Here is a 22,575-nt window from a genome sequence, read left to right as displayed (position 1 = left end):
TTGTAATACTATAGTCATAACTGTCTATCTCTATAGTCATAAACTGTCTATCTCTATAGTCATAACTGTCTATCTCTATAGCCACAACTGTCTATCTCTATAGCCACAACTGTCTATCTCTATAGTCACAACTGTACTCATATCCCTCTACATATAATACTATAGCCATAAAACTGTCTATCTCTATAGTCATAACTGTCTATCCCTATAGTCATAACTGTCTATCTCTATAGTCATAACTGTCTATCTCTACAATAATACTATAGTCATAACTGTCTATCTCTATAGGCATAACTGTCTATCTCTATTGTAATACTATAGCCATAACTGTCTATCTCTATAGCCATAACTGTCTATCACTATAGTCATAACTGTCTATCACAGACATATGGCTAGTCGTCACCGTAGTCGTCTATCTCTATAGCCACAACTGTCTATCTCTATAGCCACAACTGTCTATCTCTATAGTCACAACTGTCTATCTCTACAATAATACTATAGCCATAACTGTCTATCTCTATAGTCATAACTGTCTATCTCTATAGTCATAACTGTATATCCCTATAGTCATAACTGTCTATCTCTATAGCCATAACTGTCTATCTCTATAGCCACAACTGTCTATCTCTATAGCCACAACTGTCTATCACTATAGCCATAACTGTCTATCTCTACACTGATTCTATAGCCGTGACTGCCTTTCGTCTCTGTTTGTATGTCCTCAGTGCTTACTGCTATTTCCGTCTCCAAGCCCTCTCACACTGTTAATTCAGCTTTCTGTATTATATTTAACGAGATACTGGCAGAGGGAGAGCACACACAGCCCAACAACACACAAACCCCAACTCCTCTCCCTTTGTAGTCCTGCCATGGAGACGAAGGGATGTTAAAAAACCCATATCCCCCCGGCCACTGTTACCACGGTGACGACTAGCCATATGTCTGTGATACCAAGTCAAATATGGGCATCTTCCTCTGGCACTGACTGGCCCAATACTGGCTTCCTTTACCATGCGTTGTTTTTGTTACCCATTAGGCAGGACACATTTCACTGTTTTTTTGGGGGTGACCTATTTTCCAGCATTTCAAATGAGCTTTGTGCAGTTGGCGCTATATTCCTTCCACAACACTTGCGATGATGCTAGGAATTAAGGTGTATTTTACAACAATTTACAATTTTTTACAACCTGTTCAAATGTGACTGCAGACAGCAGAACACCAAACGAACGTACTGTAGGAAGACCAGTACATTGGATCAGAACCGTACAGTTCAGGAAACGAACGGCAAAACAAATAGGTGTGAATCCACAGCCGGTCGGGCCAGAGAGATGTTCGTTCTCCATGCGGTGGAGATGAGAGACAGGCAACGGGAGAGGAGACGGACTACTGAGTTATATGATTAATACCTTATTGTCCACTCAGAGACGTCTTATTTTTCATTACCCTGAGTTATTGTCCTGTCCCATAAACATATTCAGACACGGCCTGTGTACCAGATGACATGCTATTTAACCTGTATAGGGTCCTATACTCTCATAGGGCTTTGGGCAAAAGTAGTGCACTATATAGGGAATAGGGTGTCATAGGGCTCTGGTCCAAAGAACTGCACTATATAGGGAATAGGGTACATTGACTGTGGTCAAAAGTAGTGCACTATGTAGGGAATAGGGTGCCATGGACTGTGGTCGAAAGTAGTGCACTATATAGGGAATAGGGTACATTGACTGTGGTCAAAAGTAGTGCACTATGTAGGGAATAGGGTGCCATGGACTGTGGTCGAAAGTAGTGCACTATATAGGGAATAGGGTGTCATAGGGCTCTGGTCTAAAGTAGTGCACTATATAGGGAATAGGGTGCATTGACTGTGGTCAAAAGTAGTGCACTATGTAGGGAATAGGGTGCCATGTACTGTGGTCAAAAGTAGTGCACTATATGGGGAATAGGGTGCCATAGGGCTCTGGTCTAAAGTAGTGCACTATGTAGGGAATAGGGTGCATTGACTGTGGCCAAAAGTAGTGCACTATGTAGGGAATAGGGTGCCATGGACTGTGGTCAAAGGTAGTGCACTATATAGGGAATAGGGTGCATTGCATGTGGTCAAAAGTAGTGCACTATATAGGGAATAGGGTGCATTGCATATGGTCAAAAGTAGTGCACTATATAGGGAATAGGGTGCATTGCATATGGTCAAAAGTAGTGCACTATATAGGGAATAGGGTGCATTGACTGTGGTCAAAAGTAGTGCACTATATAGGGAATAGGAGGCCATTTTGGATGCATCCATGAAGGGAATAATCCTGTGATGTATTCTTTGCTATGCCCTTCCCCGTTGTCATAGCAAAACCATACACAGCATTTCTAACAGCGTAGATGGTCCCGGGGAGGAGAGGAGATGGGCTAGGAGCCTGTTTAACACGCAGAAGAGATAATGATGCTAAAGGTCTGGTCTGGTTAGAGCCATGGTTTATAAGGGACTGACACTGACAGAGAGAGAGAGAGGTATATGTACCATCCCATTGCAAACCAGCAATACCCCTTTCCACTTTATACCCAATATATCGCAATATAACCCAATATAACCCAATATAACTCACTATAACTCAATATAACCCAATATAACTCACTATAACTCAATATAACCCAATATAACCCAATATAACTCACTATAACTCAATATAACCCAATATAACCCAATATAACCCAATATAACTCAATATAACCCAATATAACTCAATATAATTCGATATAACTCAATAAAACCTGATATAACCCCCTATAACCCAATATAACCCAATATAACGCGATATAACCCAATGTAACCAAATATAACTCAATTTAACACAATATAACTCGATATAACTCAATATAACCCAATATTGCCCACTATAACTCAATATATCCAAATTGAACCCAATATAACTCAATTTAAATCAATTAAACCAATATAACCCAATATATCCCAACATAACTCAATATATCCCAAAATAACCCAATATATCCCAAAATAACCCAATATAACTCAATATAACCCAATATAACTCAATTTAAATCAATTAAACCAATATAACCCAATATAACCCAATACAACCCCACATAACTCAATATAACCCTATATAACCCGATACAACTCAATATAGCACAATATAACTCAATATATCCCAATATAACCCAATATAACTCAATATAACCCCAAATACCTCAATATATCCCAAAATAACCCAATATAACTCTATTTAAATCTATTTAACCCAATATAACTCACTATAACCTAATATAACCCAATTTAACTCAATATAACTCAATATAACCAATATGACTTGAAATACCTGAATATAACTCAATATAACCCAATTTAACTCAATATAACTCAATTTAACTCAACATAACTCTATTTAACTCAATAGAACTCCATATAACTCCATAGAACTCAATAGAACAATAGAACTCCATAGAACTCCATAGAACTCAATAGAACTCAATAGAACAATAGAACTCCATAGAACTCCATAGAACTCAATAGAACTCAATAGAACTCAAAGTGAGGGTGAGGGCCCTCGGAGGTGAGGGCCCTCGGAGTGTGGTGTCAGGAAAATAACCTCACACTCAACGTCAACAAAACAAAGAAGATGATTGTGGACTTCAGGAAACAGCAGAGGGAGCACCCCCCTATCCACATCGATTGGACAGTATTGGAGAGGGTAGTACGTTTTAAGTTCCTCGGCGTACACATCACGGACAAACTGAATTGGTCCACCCACACAGACAACGTCGTGAAGAAGGTGCAGCAGCGCCTCTTCAACCTCAGGAGGCTGAAGAAATTCGGCTTGTCACCAAAAGCACTCACAAACTTCTACAGATGCACAATCGAGAGCATCCTGTCGGGCTGTATCACCGCCTGGTATGGCAACTGCACCGCCCTCAACCGTAAGGCTCTCCAGAGGGTAGTGAGGTCTGCACAACGCATCACCGGGGGCAAACTACCTGCCCTCCAGGACACCTACACCACCCGATGTCACAGGAAGGCCATAAAGATCATCAAGGACAACAACCACCCGAGCCACTGCCTGTTCACACCGCTATCATCCAGAAGGCGAGGTCAGTACAGGTGCATTAAAGCAGGGACTGAGAGACTGAAAAACAGCTTCTATCTCAAGGCCATCAGACTGTTAAACAGCCACCACTAACATTGAGTTGCTGCTGCCAACACACTGACTCAACTCCAGCCACTTTAATAATGGGAATTGATGGAAATTGATGTAAAATATATCACGAGCCACTTTAAACTATGCCACTTTTGTTTACATACCCTACATTACTCATCTCATATGTATATACTGTACTCGATACCATCTACTGCATCTTGCCTATACCGTTCTGTACCATCACTCATTCATATATCTTTATGTACGTGTAAGGTAGTAGTTTTGGAATTGTTAGGTTAGATTACTCGTTGATTATTACTGCATTGTCGGAACTAGAAGCACAAGCATTTCGCTACACTCGCATTAACATCTGCTAACCATGTGTATGTGACCAATACATTTGATTTGACTTGATTTAGAACTCCATAGAACTCAATAGAGCTCCATAGAACTCCATAGAACTCAATAGAGCTCAATAGAACTCAATAGAACTCAATAGAGCTCCATAGAACTCAATAGAGCTCAATATAACTCAATAGAACTCAATAGAACTCAATAGAGCTCCATAGAACTCCATAGAACTCAATAGAACTCAAAATAACTCCATAGAACTCAATAGAGCTCAAGAGAACTCCATAGAACTCAATAGAACTCAATAGAGCTCAAGAGAACTCCATAGAACTCAATAGAACTCCATAGAACTCAATAGAACACCATAGAACTCCATAAAACTCAATAGAACTCCATAGAACTCAATAGAACACCATAGAACTCCATAAAACTCAATAGAGCTCAATAGAACACCATAGAACTCCATAAAACTCAATAGAACACCATAGAACTCCATAAAACTCAATAGAACTCCATAGAGCTCAATAGAACACCATAGAACTCCATAAAACTCAATAGAGCTCAATAGAACACCATAGAACTCCATAAAACTCAATAGAGCTCAATAGAACACCATAGAACTCCATAAAACTCAATAGAGCTCAATAGAACACCATAGAACTCCATAAAACTCAATAGAACTCAATAGAACACCATAGAACTCAATAGAACTCAATAGAACTCCCGCACAATAAAGTGAAGCAAACTGAGAAGAAAAGAGGGGGAACAGTATTTTGGTAGTAGAATGGATTGAAACCTGTTCTGTGGTATTTTATAGAGATTGTGTGTAGCATCTGAAACCAGCAGACACCTTCCACTTTATATTATATTAACTGAATAACATCCTAATACATGTGCAGCAAGCTAAAACCATGGCGGGGAAGGGGAAATGTTTTGGAAGTCGAAACAAGAAGACACCTTATTCTGTTCTAGTGCATCTTCTAAAATATTGTATGTTAAGATGAGTTCTGTGTCTCCTGTGGTTTTGGTGTTATTTTTCTTCAAAACGAGAATTGTCTTGTATTATTTAAAGTGTTTTTTGGTTTCAGTCTTTGTGTCAGCAGTGTTTGCTGAGACAATTTCTATCCAAAAAGTAACAGGGTTTTTTAGCGGTGGAAATTAGTGATTTGTCAGTGATATTTTTAGCATTTACACAGTGAATAAACCATTAGGGAGGAGGAGTAGTCGAGTAGCCAGGAGCAGAACGGCTCCAGATACACACACACACACACACACACACACACACACACACACACACACACACACACACACACACACACACACACACACACACACACACACACACACTCTCTCTCTCTCTCTCTCTCTCTCTCTCTCTCAAACGCAGCCCTAGATTCTGCCTGCGCTGCGATGTTCATTTCAACTTCAAAAGCAGGAAGCCCCAGTTAGTGAGTTTCCACACACAGTCCAATGTACTGCTACCAGCTCTCACAGTCTCACATCAGAATTAGACAGTCATCCATGTGTCTTTAATGTCAAATGTAGAAGTTGTTCCAAACATCAAATTTCAAAGTGTTTAAGGTTAAGGCATTAACTCTGAGTAGTGAAAGTACGGTTTAAGGTTTGGGATACGCTTAAAAATAAACTATTAAACAACTACTTCAATTGCTGGACACACACACACACACACACACACACACACACACACACACACACACACACACACACACACACACACACACACACACACACACACACACACACACACACACACACACACACACACACACACACACCACTCTCTCTCTCTGTTTCTCTCTCTGTTTCTCTCTCTCTCTATCTTTCTCTCTCTCTCTCTCTCTCTCTCTCTCTCTCTCTCTCTCTCTCTCTCCTCTCTGTCTCTCTCTCTGTCTCTCTCTCTCTGTCTCTCTCTCTCTCTCTCTCTCTGTCTCTCTCTCTCTCTCTCTCTCTCTCTCTCTCTCTCTCTCTCTCTCTCTCTCTAACACAGCCCCAGAATCTGCACTGCGTTGTTCATTTCAACTTCAAAAACAAGAAGCGCAGTGAGTTCCTCGCATATACACACTCACACACACACACTCACACAAAAACACACACACACACACACACACACACGCTCACGCACCACACACACACACAGATCCTCGCTAAATACTTAGCCAACCCAGGTAGCTGATTAATCATCATTAAGTCGGGTGTGACAAAACCACAGAGACAGAAATGGCAAAAGTCTCCCTCTACTCCCCCCTCCTCCCTCCCCTCTCCTCCACCCTCCTCCACCCCCTCCTCCCTCCCCTCTCATCCACCCCCCTCCTCCCTCCCCTCTCCTCCTCCACCCCCCTCCTCCCTCCCCTCTCCTCCACCCCCCGCCTGCCTACACCCCGTTGTTCCTGTGTAAGCCTGACACATATAGGATCCTGGTGGAATACCACCCTGTCTCAGCTCTCCTGCTGTCCTCCTGGATAAAGATTCCATTAGTGGTGTAGAGGAGGTCCTCCTGGATAAAGACTCCATTAACAGTATAGAGGAGGTCCTCCTGGATAAAGACTCCATTAGTGGTGTAGAGGAGGTCCTCCTGGATAAAGACTCCATTAACAGTATAGAGGAGGTCCTCCTGGATAAAGACTCCATTAGTGGTGTAGAGGAGGTCCTCCTGGATAAAGACTCCATTAACAGTATAGAGGAGATCCTCCTGGATAAAGACTCCATTAATGGTGTAGAGGAGGTCCTCCTGGATAAAGACTCCATTAATGGTGTAGAGGAGGTCCTCCTGGATAAAGACTCCATTAACAGTATAGAGGAGGTCCTCCTGGATAAAGACTCCATTAGTGGTGTAGAGGAGGTCCTCCTGGATAAAGACTCCATTAACGGTGTAGAGGAGATCCTCCTGGATAAAGACTCCATTAACAGTATAGAGGAGATCCTCCTGGATAAAGACTTCATTAGTGGTGTAGAGGAGATCCTCCTGGATAAAGACTCCATTAGTGGTGTAGATGAGGTCCTCCTGGATAAAGACTCCATTAGTGGTGCAGAGGAGGTCCTCCTGGATAAAGACTCCATTAGTGGTGCAGAGGAGGTCCTCCTGGATAAAGACTCCATTAGTGGTGCAGAGGAGGTCCTCCTGGTTAAAGACTCCATTAGTGGTGTAGAGGAGGTCCTCCTGAATAAAGACTCCATTAACAGTATAGAGGAGGTCCTCCTGGATAAAGACTCCATTAGCGGTTTAGAGGAGGTCCTCCTGGATAAAGACTCCATTAACGGTGTAGAGGAGTTCCTCCTGGATAAAGACTCCATTAGTGGTGTAGAGGAGGTCCTCCTGGATAAAGACTCCATTAACGGTGTAGAGGAGGTCCTCCTGGATAAAGACTCCATTAACGGTGTAGAGGAGGTCCTCCTGGATAAAGACTCCATTAACGGTGTAGAGGAGGTCCTCCTGGATAAAGACTCCATTAACGGTGTAGAGGAGATCCTCCTGGATAAAGACTCCATTAACGGTATAGAGGAGATCCTCCTGGATAAAGACTCCATTAATGGTGTAGAGGAGGTCCTCCTGGATAAAGACTCCATTAACGATGTAGAGGAGGTTCCAGGGTTCTAGATAGAATATGGAACAGGAAGGAACATCCAGAGAGTTACAGTTCATGTCATTAAATCTGTCAGTTTTAAACAAATTAATTTGGCATCTGTTGGTCACAGATACCAGAGAAAGGTAGGGGCGTGGATCAGAAAACCAGCCAGTATCTGGTGTGATCTCCATTTGCCTCATGCAGTGTGACACATCTCCTTCACATAGAGTTGATCAGGCTGTTGATTGCGGCCGGTGGGAATGTTGTCCCACTCCTCTTCAATGGCTGTGTGAAGTTGCTGGATGTTGGCGGGAACTGGAACACTCTGTCGTACACTTCGATCGAGAGCATCCCAAACATGCTCAATGGGTGAATTTATGCAGGCCATGGAAGAATTGGGATATTTTCAGCTTCCAGGAATTGTATACAGATCCTTGCGACATGTGACAGTGCATTATCATGCTGAAACTTGAGGTGAAGGCGGCAGATAAATGGCATGAAAATTGGCCTCAGGATCTCTGCATTCAAATTGCCATCGATAAAATGCAATTGTGTTTTTTGTCAATAGCTTATGCCTGCCTGCCCATACCATAACCCCACCGCCTCCAAGGCTAACTCTATTCATAATGTTGTCATCAGCAAACCGCTCGCCCACACAAGGCCTTACACGTGGTTTGCGGTTGTGAGGCCAGTTGGAGGCGGCTTATGGTAGAGAAATGAACATTCAATTCTCTGGTAACAGCTATGGTGGACATTCCTGCAGTCAACATGCCAGCTATCTAAACTTGTAGTAAACAAGTTGTGTTGCTGCCATGTTGTGTTGCTGCCATGTTATGTTGCTACCATGTTATGCTGCTACCATGTGGTGCTGCTACCATGTTGTGCTGCTGCCATGTTGTGTTGCTGCCATGTTGTGTTGCTGCCATGTTGTGTTGCTACTATGTTGTTATGTTGTGTTGCTACCATGCTGTGTTGTCATGTGTTGCTGCCTTGCTATGTTGTTGTCTTAGGTCTCTCTTTATGTTGTTGTCTTAGGTCTCTCTTTATGTTGTTGTCTTAGGTCTCTCTTTATGTTGTTGTCTTAGGTCTCTCTTTATGTTGTTGTCTTAGGTCTCTCTTTATGTTGTTGTCTTAGGTCTCTCTTTATGTTGTTGTCTTAGGTCTCTCTTTATGTAGTGTTGTCATGTGTTGCTGCCATGCTATGTTGTTGTCTTAGGTCTCTCTTTATGTTGTTGTCTTAGGTCTCTCTTTATGTTGTTGTCTTAGGTCTCTCTTTATGTTGTTGTCTTAGGTCTCTCTTTATGTAGTGTTGTCATGTGTTGCTGCCATGCTATGTTGTTGTCTTAGGTCTCTCTTTATGTTGTTGTCCTAGGTCTCTCTTTATGTTGTTGTCTTAGGTCTCTCTTTATGTTGTTGTCTTAGGTCTCTCTTTATGTTGTTGTCTTAGGTCTCTCTTTATGTTGTTGTCTTAGGTCTCTCTTTATGTTGTTGTCTTAGGTCTCTCTTTATGTTGTTGTCTTAGGTCTCTCTTGTCGTGATGTGTGTTTTGTCCTATATATTTTTTTATTTTAATTAAATTTTTTATACAAGGCCCCCATCCCGCAGGAGGCCTTTTGCCTTTTGGTAGGCCGTCATTTTAAATAAGAATAAATTCTAAACTGCCTTGTCTAGTTAAATAAAGGTTAAATCAATTTAACAAATGAAAAATATATATCACAGTAAATACAAATCATCACCTGTATATATTTTCCTTTCATTATCTCAAAGCAATGGCCTTCCTACCACTCATACAGTCCAATTGATACTCATGTTTGTTGTTCAGGCGTCTCTTTGCTTCTTGGATACAGTGGTGCTTAATGTGTGCTGACTGCTTTGTAAAGAAAACAAAGGACAAAAAAGCAATTAAGTAGCATAATAAAAGCCAAAGTACCATAACATGCTACATTAAAAACCCATCGGACTCCATCAATTACACCAAGCACCTACTCAAGCACTTTCTTCCATTGGAGATTGTTTATCAAAGGAAACTTAAGGGTGACTGTCTCTGTACAAGCATAATCTATATCCAACATATTCTATACCAGCATTATCTACATCCAGCATATTCTATTCCATCATATTCTATACCAGCATATTCTATACCAGCATATTCTATACCAGCATATTCTATACCTATCATAATCTATATCCAACATATTCTATACCAGCATATTCTATACCATCATATTCTATAACAGCAATTATCTACATCCAGCATATTCTATATCAGCATATTCTATACCAGCATATTCTACATCCAGCATATTCTATTACATCATATTCTATACCAGCATATTCTATACCAGCATTATCTACATCCAGCATATTCTATACCAGCATATTATATTCCATCATATTCCATAAGATCATATTCTCTACCATCATATTCTATACCAGCATATTCTATACCATCAGATTCTATACCCGCATATTCTATTCCATCATATTCTATACCAGCATATTGTATTCCATCATATTCTATACCATCATATTCTATTCCATTATATTCTATACCAGCATATTCCACATCCAGCATATTCTATACCATCATATTCTATACCAGCATATTCCACATCCTGCATATTCTATTCTATCATATTCTATACCAGCATATTCTATTCCAGCATATTCTATACTAGCATATTCTATACCAGCATATTCTATACCAGCATATTCTACATCCAGCATATTCTATACCAGCATATTCTATACCAGCAAATTCTATACCATCATATTCTATACCAGCATATTCTATACCAACAAATTGTATACCATCATATTCTACACCATCATATTCTACATCCAGCATATTCTATACCAGCATATTCTACATACAGCATATTCTATACCAGCATATTCTATTCCATCATATTCTATACCAGCATATTCCACATCCAGCATATTCTATACCAGCATATTCCACATCCAGCATATTCCACATTCAGCATATTCTATACCATCATATTCTATACCATCATATTCTATACCAGCATATTCTATTCCAGCATATTCTATTCCATCATATTCTATACCAGCATATTCTACACCATCATATTCTATACCAGCATATTCTACACCATTTCTACACCATAATATTCTATACCATCATATTCTACACCATCATATTCTATAGCAGCATATTCTACACCATCATATTCTACACCATCATATTCTACACCATCATATTCTGTACCATCATATTCTATACCATCATATTCTACACCATCATATTCTACACCATCATATTCTACACCATAATATTCTATACCATCATATTCTACACCATCATATTCTATACCATCATATTCTACACCATCATATTCTATAGCAGCATATTCTACACCATCATATTCTACACCATCATATTCTACACCATCATATTCTATACCATCATATTCTATACCATCATATTCTACACCATCATATTCTACACCATCATATTCTACACCATAATATTCTATACATCATATTCTACACCATCATATTCTATACCATCATATTCTACACCATCATATTCTACACCATCATATTCTACACCATCATATTCTATACCATCATATTCTATACCATCATATTCTACACCATCATATTCTACACCATCATATTCTACATCCAGCATATTCTATACCAGCATATTCTACATCTAGCATATTCTATACCAGCATATTCTATTCCATCATATTCTATACCATCATATTCTACACCATCATATGATTCATATTGAGATGTAATGATTCATATTGAGATGTGATGATTCATATTGTGATGTGATGATTCATAATGAGATGTGATGATTCATATTGAGATGTGATGATTCATAATGAGATGTGATGATTCATATTGAGATGTGATGATTCATATTGAGATGTGATGATTCGTATTGAGATGTGATGATTCATATTGAGATGTGATGATTCATATTGAGATGTGATTATTCATATTGAGATGTGATGATTCATATTGTGTTGCTGATTTTAACCCTTATTTTCTACTGGGGGATGTGATGCTTCAGTGGTTTCTGCTGTTGGTTGATGGGGAAAGGTGTTGTTATTTGTTTGTGGTCCCAGAGGAACAACTAGTATCCGGGATTGTTTTCCTTTTGTCATAATGTCACCTAACGCAACCCCATGGGAACCGCAGGGCTCAGCAGACTATGGGAAGGGGACAGATAGAGAGCGTAGCAGCTCTTTATATTAGCATCGGCTTCATCTTCATCGGGCAAAACCTCACTTTTACATGTCAACTGTGCACACAGTGTGTGTTGCAAGCACAAAACACACACACACACACACACACACACACACACACACACACACACACACACACGTGCAAAACGCACGCATGCACGCCAAAACAAACATGCACGCGTGCACACACACACACACACACACCTTTATCCACAAACAACGCAGTGTAGTGACATGCACCATAAAGGACTAAAATGGAAGTATATTAATTCTGTGCTCAGTCATGGATTTGTTTGTCTGTTATAATTCCCTAAAGGTCTCACTATAATGTGGAGGCAGAGCTGTGACAAAGTAGATAGATAAATGGTTTAACTACATTACACTGTGGACTCCTCCCCTGGGCTTTCTTGGTCCCCATAATACAGTAACCTACTGTACGGTCCCCATATACAGTAACATACTGTACGGTCCCGTAATACAGTAACATACTGTAGAGTCCCCATAATACAGTAACCTACTGTAGAGTCCCCATAATACAGTAACCTACTGTACAGTCCCCAAAATACAGTAACCTACTGTATGGTACCCCATATTACAGTAACCTACTGTAGAGTCCCCATAATACAGTAACCTACTGTAAAGTCCCCATAATACAGTAACCTACTGTACGGTCCCCCATATTACAGTAACCTACTGTAGAGTCCCCATAATACAGTAACCTACTGTAGAGTCCCCATAATACAGTAACCTACTGTAGAGTCCCCATAATACAGTAACCTACTGTAGAGTCCCCATATTACAGTAACCTACTGTAGAGTCCCCATAATACAGTAACCTACTGTAGAGTCCCCATAATACAGTAACCTACTGTAGAGTCCCCATAATACAGTAACCTACTGTAGAGTCCCCATAATACAGTAACCTACTGTAGAGTCCCCATAATACAGTAACCTACTGTATGGTCCTCTAATACAGTAACCTACTGTACGGTCCCCATAATACAGTAACCTACTGTACAGTCACGTAATACAGTAACCTACTGTACGGTCCCCATAATACAGTAACCTACTGTACGGTCCCTATAACACAGTAACCTACTGTACGGTCCCCATAATACAGTAACCTACTGTACGGTCCCCCGTATCACAGTAACCTAATGTACAGACCCCATTTTACAGTAACCTACTGTACCATCCCCATAATACAGTAACCTACTGTAAAGTCCCCCATATTACAGTAACCTAATGTACGGTCCCATAATACAGTAACCTACTGTACAGTCCCCATATTACAGTAACCTACTGTACCATCCCATATTACAGTAACCTAATGTACAGAACCCATTTTACAGTAACCTACTGTACAGACCCTATAATACAGTAACCTACTGTACGGTCCCCATAATACAGTAACCTACTGTACAGTCCCCATAATACAGTAACCTACTGTAGAGTCCCCATAATACAGTAACCTACTGTACGGTCCCCATAATACAGTAACCTACTGTAGAGTCCCCATAATACAGTAACCTACTGTACAGTCCCCATAATACAGTAACCTACTGTACGGTCCCCCATATTACAGTAACCTAATGTACAGACCCCATTTTACAGTAACCTACTGTACCATCCCCATAATACAGTAACCTACTGTAAAGTCCCCCATATTACAGTAACCTAATGTACGGTCCCATAATACAGTAACCTACTGTACAGTCCCCATATTACAGTAACCTACTGTACGGTCCCCATAATACAGTAACCTACTGTAAAGTCCCCATAATACAGTAACCTACTGTACAGTCCCCATATTACAGTAACCTACTGTACGGTCCCCATAATACAGTAACCTACTGTAAAGTCCCCATATTACAGTAACCTACTGTACGGTCCCATATTACAGTAAGCTAATGTACAAACGCCATTTTACAGTAACCTACTATACCGTCCCCATAATACAGTAACCTACTGTACGGTCCCCATAATACAGTAACCTACTGTATGGTCCCCTAATACAGTAACAAACTGTTTGGTCCCCTAATACAGTAACCTACTGTATGTTCCCCATAATACAGTAACCTACTGTACAGTCCCGTAATACAGTAACCTACTGTATGGTCACCTAATACAGTAACCTACTGTAGAGTCCCCATAATACAGTAACCTACTGTAGAGTCCCCATAATACAGTAACCTACTGTACAGTCCCCTAATACAGTAACCTAATGTACAGACCCCATTTTACAGTAACCTACTGTAGAGTCCCCATAATACAGTAACCTACTGTACAGTCCCCTAATACAGTAACCTAATGTACAGACCCCATTTTACAGTAACCTACTGTAGAGTCCCCATAATACAGTAACCTACTGTGCAGTCCCCTAATACAGTAACCTAATGTACAAACCCCATTTTACAGTAACCTACTGTACAGTCCCCATAATACAATGGTATACAGTACCAGTCGAAAGTTTTAGAACACCTACTCATTCTAGAGTTTGTCTTTATTTTTACTATTTTCAACATTTTAGAATAATAGTGAAGACATCTATGAAATAACACATATGGAATAATGTTGTAACCAAAAAAGTGCTAAACAAATACAAAATATATTTTATATTTGAGATTCTTCAAAGTAGCCACCCTTTGCCTTGATGCCAGCTTGCACACTCTTGGCATTCTCTCAACCAGCTTCATGAGGTAGTCACCTGGAATGCATTTCAATTAACAGGTGTGCCTTGTTAAAAGTTCATTTGTGAAATTCTATATAATGTGTTTGAGCGAATCAGTCATGTCGTGACTAGGTAGGGGCGGTATACAGAAGACAGCCCTATTTTGTGAAAGACCAAATCCATATTATGGCAAGAAGAGCTCAAATAAGCAACGAGAACAATACTCCATCATTACTTTAAGACATAAAGGTCAGTCAATCCGGAAAATGTCAAGAACTTTGAAAGTTTCTTCAAGTGCTGTCGCAAAAAACCATCAAGCGCTATGATGAAACTGGCTCTCATGAGGAACGCCACAGGAAAGGAAGACCCAGAGTCACCTCTGCTGCAGAAGATAAGTTCATTAGAGTTATCAACCTCAGAAATTGCAGCCCAAATAAATGCTTCACAGAGTTCAAGTAACAGACACATCTCAACATCAACTGTTCAGAGGAGACTGTGTGAATCAGGCCTTCATGGTCAAATTGCTGCAAAGAAACCACTACTAAAGGACACCAATAAGAAGAAGAGACTTCCTTGGGCAAAGAACATGAGCAATGGACATTAGACCGGTGGAAATCTGATCTGATAGGTCAAACTTTTAGATTTTTGGATCCAACCGCTGTGTCTTTGTGAGATGCAGAGTAGGTGAACGGATGATCTCCACATTTGTGGTTCCCACCGTGAAGCATGGAGGAGGAGGTGTGATGTGTGGGGGTGCTTTGCTGGTGACACTGTCTGTGATTTATTTAGAATTGAAGGCACACTTAACCAGCATGGCTACCACAGCATTCTGCAGAGATACGCTATCCCATCTGGTTTGCGTTTAGTGGGACTATAATTTGTTTTTCAATTTAGGACACTGACCTAAAACACACCTCCAGTCTGTGTTAGGGCTATTTGAGCAAAAAGGAGAGTGATGGAGTGTTGCATCAGATGACCTGGCCTCCACAATCACCCAACTTCAACCTAATTGAGATGGTTTAGGATAAGTTGGACCGCAGAGTGAAGGAAAAGCAGCCAACAAGTGCTCAGCATATGTGGGAACTCGCTCGAGACTGTTGGAAAAAGCATTTCAGGTGAAGCTGGTTGAGAGAATGCCAAGAGTGTGCAAAGCTGTAAATAGGTTTCTTGAATCTCACCCAAATGGATCTGTTAGAGAATCAGCCCTTCCTGTTTCCTCCTCATGTAACCTGGGATAGAGAACACAAGATATTGGATCTGATCTGCTGCTTGTTGGTTGCAGGGGCATTGCATCGATTGTTGTTTTAATACGGTAATTCACTATCCCTCTCCCATCCACCGAAACAGCAGGCCTGATTCTAAAACGACGACAGTAACACAGACTATGCCTCTGATGGAGCGAACTACGTCACAGTAACAGGGACTTTACTATCCCACAATCCCTCTCAATCCCAAACAGCAGCAGCGCCACAAGCCAGCGTGGTGCCAATTAGCAGGGAGCATGCAAACATATGCCCTCCTGTAGTTTCTGATTAAAGTGCATATTGATGGTATAAATTACCTCCCGGTACAATAGATTGCCAGGCATCTAGATGTAAATGTTTAATTAACCCATGGCTAAATCACTGCGCTGGTCTTCAGTGGAGGGATTAATTTACTCAGAGCACCAATAACCACGAGAGGAGCACAACCCAAGATGGCCGCTCTGTGTGGTCTGCGGCTCTGTGTGACAGATTAATCAGTGATTGGTACTGTGGTTTACCTTTCCCTAATTAGCTGGGTGGATACAGTGTTCTGAGGGGTTGTTGAGGATCCGCCTCTCCAGGGCTCTATTCAATCCGTCCAGCGTTACAGTTCAGCATTAAAGCGTGAACACAACGTAAAGGCAACGTTAGCGGAGACCGTATTCACGATAAAACGTTACGTAATGTCAACTGGATTGGAAATGACCTTTACATTCCTATTGCGCAAAACATCTAGTAAAGCTTCAGCTATCCAGATTGAACAGAGTCTTCAGTGTTTATCAGGTAAACTGCCTTGTTCTGTTTATCAGGTAAACTGCCTTGTTCTGTTTATCAGGTAAACTGCCTTGTTCTGTTTATCAGGTAAACTGCCTTGTTCTGTTTATCAGGTAAACTGCCCTGTTCTGTTTATCAGGTAAACTGCCCTGTTCTGTTTATCAGGTAAACTGCCCTGTTCTGTTTATCAGGTAAACTGCCCTGCTCTGTTTATCAGGTAAACTGCCTTGTTCTGTTTATCAGGTAAACTGCCCTGTTCTGTTTATCAGGTAAACTGCCCCTCTTCTGTTTATCAGGTAAACTGCCCTGTTCTGTTTATCAGGTAAACTGCCTTGTTCTGTTTATCAGGTAAACTGCCCTGTTCTGTTTATCAGGTAAACTGCCTTGTTCTGTTTATCAGGTAAACTGCCTTGTTCTGTTTATCAGGTAAACTGCCCTGTTCTGTTTATCAAGTAAACTGCCTTGTTCTGTTTATCAGATAAACTGCCTTGTTCTGTTTATCAGGTAAACTGCCTTGTTCTATTTATCAGGTAAACTGCCTTGTTCTGTTTATCAGGTAAACTGCCCTGTTCTGTTTATCAAGTAAACTGCCCTGTTCTGTTTATCAGGTAAACTGCCTTGTTCTGTTTATCAGGTAAACTGCCTTGTTCTGTTTATCAGGTAAACTGCCCTGTTCTGTTTATCAGGTAAACTGCCTTTGTTCACCTGGTCATTACCAAACATCTAAGTAAAGCATTTTACCTGGTCATGTCTCTTTCTCTACTCATCTTACAACAGTGGATGTATTGTCTAGTCATCCTGCTGTGGTGTGTGTGGTGGTTTGCTTGGCTAGGCTGGACTGCTTGTTTTGCCCCTGATCCCAGAGAATGGTGTGACCTGCAGGGCACCGTGTCTCCCAGAGAGCCTTGAGTGAGGTACCCCTGAGGTAGGAGCAAGATGGTCAGGGCTATTAGAATTGCATGCATGTGTGCGTGTGTGTGTTCGCGTGTGAATGTCAGGGAAGGTGTCAATTACTGTGTACCCGCCTGGCTGTCCTGCCCTAGTGACACCCTCCCCTGGGTAGAGACAGAGCGATGGGGCCAGCCTGGCTGTCCTGCCCTAGTGACACCCTCCCCTGGGCAGAGACAGAGAGATGGGGCCAGCCTGGCTGTCCTGCCCTAGTGACACCCTCCCCTGGGCAGAGACAGAGAGATGGGGCCAGCCTGGCTGTCCTGCCGTAGCGACACCCTCCCCTGGGCAGAGACAGAGAGGTGGGGCCAGCCTGGCTGTCCTGCCCTAGTGACACCCTCCCTGGGCAGAGACAGAGAGATGGGGCCAGCCTGGCTGTCCTGCCCTAGTGACACCCTCCCCTGGGCAGAGACAGAGAGATGAGGCCAACCTGGCTGTCCTGCCGTAGTGACACCCCTCCCTGGGCAGAGACAGAGAGATGGGGCCAGCCTGGCTGTCCTGCCCAACCCCCTCTAACCCCCCAACCCTCTAACCCCCCAACACCCCCTAATAACCCCTAAGGGTGTTAGGGGGTGTTAGGGGGTTAGGGGGTGTTAGGAGGTTAGGGTATTGGGATGTTAGGATGTTAGGGGTTAGGGGAGGTTAGGGAGGTTAGGGGGTTAGGGGTGTTGGGGTTAGGGGAGGGTTTAGGGAGGGTTAGGGGGTGTTAGGATGTTAGGGGGTGTTAGGGGGGGTTAGGTGGTTAGGGGGAGGTTAGGTGGTTAGGGGGAGGTTAGGGGGTAGGGGGTTAGGGGGAGGTTAAGGTATTATGGGGTGTTAGGATGTTAGGGGGGTGGTGGTAGGCGTGGGGTAAGGGGGTGTTAGGGGGCTTAGGGGGGTAGTGGGTTAGGGGGAGGTTAAGGTATTAGGGGGGTGTTTAGGATGTTAGGGGGGTAGGTTAAGGCGGGTGTAGGGGGGGGGAGGGAGGGTTAGGGGGCTGGGTGTTGTTTTTAGGGGGTTAGGGGTTGTTAGGATGTTTAGGGGGGGTTAGGATGTTAGGGGTGTGTTAGGATTGTAGGGGGGTTAGGGGGTTAGGGCGTTACGATGTTAGGGGGGTTAGGATGTTAGGGNACTCAAGCACTTTCTTCATTGGAGATTGTTTATCAAAGGAAACTTAAGGGTGACTGTCTCTGTACAAGCATATTCTATATAATCTATATCCCAACATATTCTATTCCATCATATTCTATACCAGCATATTCTATATCCATCATATTCTATACCAGCATTATCTACATCCAGCATATTCTATATCCAACATATTCTATACCAGAATATTCTATACCAGGATATTCTATATCCAACATATTCTACATCCAGCATAATCTACATCCAGCATATTCTATATTCACATATTCTATACCAGCATATTCTATACCAGCATATTCTACATCCAGCATAATCTATACCAGCATATTCTATATCCAACATATTCTACAGTCCAGCATTTCTATACCAGCATATTCTATACCATCATATTCTATACAGCCATATTCTATACCAGCATATTCTATACCATCATATTCTATTCAATCATATTCTATACCAGCATATTTTACACCATCATATTCTATACCATCATATTCTACACCATAATATTCTACACCATCATATCCTATACCATCATATTCTACACCATCATATTGTACACCATCATATTCTACCAACATCATATTCTATACCATCATATTCTACACCATAATATTCTACACCATTATATTCAACACCATCATATTCTACACCATCAATATTCTACACCATCATATTCTACACCATAATATTCTATACCATCAATTCTACACCATCATATTCTACACCATCATATTCTATAGCAGCATATTCTACACCATCATATTCTACACCATCATATTCTACACCATCATATTCTACACCATCATATTCTACACCATCATATTCTATAGCAGCATATTCTACACCTCATATTCTAACCATCATATTTACACCATCATATTCTATACCATCATATTATATCCATCATATTCTACCCATCATATTCTATACCATCATATTCTACACCATCAATTCTATACCATCATATTCTACACCATCATATTCTACACCATCATATTCTACACCATCATATCTACACCAGCATATTCTATACCATCATATTCTATACCATCATATTCTACACCATAATATTCTATACCATCATATTCTATACCATCATATTCTACACCATATATTCTATAGCAGCATATTCTATACCATCATATTCTATACCTCATATTCATCACCATCATATCTACACCATCATATTCTATACCATCATATCTACACCAGCATTTCTACACCATAATATTCTATACCATCATATTCTATACCATCATATTCTATCACCATCATATTCTATACCATCATATTCTATACCATCATATTCTAACATCATATTCTATACCATCATATTCTACACCATCATATTCTATACCATCATATCTACCCATCATATTCTATACCATCATATTCTATACCCATCATATTCTATCTACACCATAATATTCTATACCATCATATTCTACCATCATATTCTAACCAGCATATTCTATAGCAGCATATTCTATACCATCATATTCTAACATCATCATATTCTACACCATCATATTCTATCCATCATATTCTATACCAGCATATTCTACACCATCATATTCTACACCATCATATTCTACACATAATATTCTATACCATCATATTTCACCATCATATCATATTCATACCATCATATTCTACACCAGCTTATTCTACACCATCATATTCTACACCATCATATTCTATACCATCATATTCTACACCATCATATTCTACACCATCATATTCTATACCATCATATTCTATACCATCAATTCTACACCATAATATTCTATACCATCATATTCTACACCATCATATTCTACAACATCATATTCTATACCAGCATATTCTACACATCATATTCTACACCATCATATTCTACACCATCATATTCTACACCATCATATTCTACACCATCATATTCTTCATCATATTCTACACCATCATATTCTACACATAATATTCTATACCATCATATTCTACACCAGCATATTCTACACATCATATTCTATACCATCATATTCTACACCATCATATTCTACACCATCATATTCTATACATCATATTCTACACCATCATATTCTACACCATCATATTCTACACCATCATATTCTATACCATCATATTCTACACCATCATATTCTACACCATAATATTCTATACCATCATATTCTACACCATCATATTCTACACCATCATATTCTATAGCAGCATATTCTACACCATCATATTCTACACCATCATATTCTACACCATCATATTCTATACCATCATATTCTATACCATCATATTCTACACCATCATATTCTACACCATCATATTCTACACATAATTTCTATACCATCATATTCTACACCATCATATTCTATACCATCATATTCTACACCATCATATTCTACACCAACATATTCTACACCATCATATCTATATTCTATACCATCATATTCTATACCATCATATTCTATACACCATCATATTCTATACCATCATATTCTATACCATCATATTCTACACCATCATATTCTATACCATCATATTCTACACCATCATATGATTCATATTGAGATGTAATGATTCGTATTCTAGATGTGATGATTCTATTGAGATGTGATGATTCATAATGAGATGTGATGATTCATATTGTGATGTGATGATTCATATGGATGTGATGATTCATATTGAGATGTGATGATTCATAATGAGATGTGATGATTCATATTGAGATGTGATGATTCATATTGAGATGTGATGATTCGTATTGTGATGTGATGATTCATATTGAGATGTGATGATTCATATTGAGATGTGATGATTCATATTGAGATGTGATGATGATTCATATAATGTGATGATTCATATTGAGATGTGATGATTCGTATTGAGATGTGATGATTCATATTGAGATGTGATGATTCATATTGAGATGTGATGATTCATATGAGATGTGATGATTCATATTGTGTTGCTGATTTTAACCCTTTATTCTACTGGGGGATGTGATGCTTCAGTGGTTTCTGCTGTTGGTTGATGGGGAAAGGTGTTGTTATTTGTTTGTGGTCCCAGAGGAACAACTAGTATCCGGGATTGTTTTCCTTTTGTCATAATGTCACCTAACGCAACCCCATGGGAACCGCAGGGCTCAGCAGACTATGGGAAGGGGACAGATAGAGAGCGTAGCAGCTCTTTATATTAGCATCGGCTTCATCTTCATCGGGCAAAACCTCACTTTTACATGTCAACTGTGCACACAGTGTGTTGCAAGCACAAAACACACACACACACACACACACACACCACACACACACACACACACACACACACACCCGTGCAAAACGCACGCATGCACGCCAAAACAAACATGCACGCGTGCACACACACACACACACACACCTTTATCCACAAACAACGCAGTGTAGTGACATGCACCATAAAGGACTAAAATGGAAGTATATTAATTCTGTGCTCAGTCATGGATTTGTTTGTCTGTTATAATCCCTAAAGGTCTCAC

The sequence above is a fragment of the Oncorhynchus kisutch genome, unplaced genomic scaffold (genome assembly GCF_002021735.2).
Source record: "Oncorhynchus kisutch isolate 150728-3 unplaced genomic scaffold, Okis_V2 Okis03b-Okis08b_hom, whole genome shotgun sequence".
Taxonomy (NCBI): Eukaryota; Metazoa; Chordata; class Actinopteri; order Salmoniformes; family Salmonidae; genus Oncorhynchus; species Oncorhynchus kisutch.
This window is presented reverse-complemented; position numbering follows the sequence as displayed.